Source organism: Amphimedon queenslandica, unplaced genomic scaffold, assembly GCF_000090795.2.
Source record: "Amphimedon queenslandica unplaced genomic scaffold, v1.1 AMPQUscaffold_10817, whole genome shotgun sequence".
In the NCBI taxonomy this organism is placed as follows: Eukaryota; Metazoa; Porifera; class Demospongiae; order Haplosclerida; family Niphatidae; genus Amphimedon; species Amphimedon queenslandica.
In genome coordinates this window covers 1-1471 of record NW_003548935.1, presented here as the reverse complement: position 1 = coordinate 1471, position 1471 = coordinate 1, and the positions used below count along the sequence as shown (strand labels likewise).

Genomic DNA, 1471 nt, shown 5'->3' with positions numbered 1-1471 from the left:
CAGATCTTGACAATGACTAGTTTGATCATTCCAAGGACTACCAGTATGGATAGCAATAGTAGGATAAGGTGCCACCATTTTAATGGAGCTTCAATACAACCTGAGGGAGAAGAAAAGAAATAAAGAGAAACTTTAAACAGAAAATACATTAATTTAATTGTGTGTACTAGTTTGATGCATGAATTAATAAGTTCACTATTGGAACCACCCATGCATGCTGTGTGTGCTAACTAAACTTGAAAATTACTAAAATTACATGTACATGTACAATAACATGTAAAAGTCAAATCCCCATTTCCCTATACTAGTACATGTAATTAATATTATATTTAATAAGGTACATCAGGGATATAATAGACTAACGTAACCGGGATTGGCAACGGGATCACGTGAGCGCATCATTTGTGTATAAAAACTTTTTGCAGTCTCTGTTATGATTTTCAAGATGGCGACTGTCAATGTCTGGAGTATGAAGTTGCTCTTTTCTCTTTTAAAAATGTATTTAGCTTTATGAAAAATCTACTGCAAAGTTATAATGGCAGTTTCAAGGTTCTGATAGGTTATTGTAAGTTAATATTTGTTTGAAGTTGTTTAAATCTTCAATTTACGGCTAAAATTCCATTTGCGTACCTCTGTAGCCCAAATATTTGTTTCTATGAGTGTGTTTTTGTTACGAAATGTTGCTATTTACTTTATTACATTGTTTAGGCAACTTCTCTTGTTTCTCCAGAGTGTTCTTCAGGAGATATTCAAGAAAAACCAGTTTGCCATGGTACGACTTTTGCGTACCTCTCAGGAGAATAGACTGCATTATATTGCTATGACACTACAATAAAGAGACCCTTTACATGTTTTTACATTGTTTAAAGCTGTTTTTGAATTTTTCCTGTTGCTGGTTTTTTAGTTATAACAATTTACATTCAGCCATTTTGCTAAGATGCCATTGATTGCTGCCATTAATTTAATGAATAATAACAGAGTCTGATAATTGATTTCCGGTCCGTAACCAATCCCGGTTACGTTAGTCTATTATATCCCTGGGTACATGTACATGTACAATAACATGTAGTAAAGTCAAATCCCCATTTCCCAATACTAGTACATGTAATTAATATTATATTTAATGAGGTACATGTATATGTATAGTATATATTAAGATACCAGCATCAGGTTCAACATCAATGAAAGTGGCTCCATCACTGTGATAAGGGAAGGCTATGTGATAGGTGTATTTACAGTGGAGATTAGGAGTGGTGAAGGTACAGCGTTGAGTAGTGCTTGAATCAGCATTGATACCTATGATGGATATACTTTAATAATTATACATGTAGGAACAATTGTAAATGCTTTTGTTTAGAAAGGATTCAAAATTTGACAATACAAAAATCTACCAATTACAATAGATTGAATACCATAAAATTACGTACCATTTTAAATTAATAAAATTATAATTCTACCATATATGTCATAA

At 32.4% G+C, this 1471-nt stretch overlaps 1 long non-coding RNA gene across 1 annotated transcript; it reads left to right on the top strand.

Annotated features, from left to right (window-relative positions):
* Nucleotides 1–379: 379 nt before the first annotated feature.
* Nucleotides 380–936, top strand: LOC109589846 (uncharacterized). The gene is made up of 2 exons (XR_002188971.1): nucleotides 380–565; nucleotides 709–936. It is a non-coding gene; the product is annotated as an uncharacterized LOC109589846 (long non-coding RNA).
* Nucleotides 937–1471: the final 535 nt, after the last annotated feature.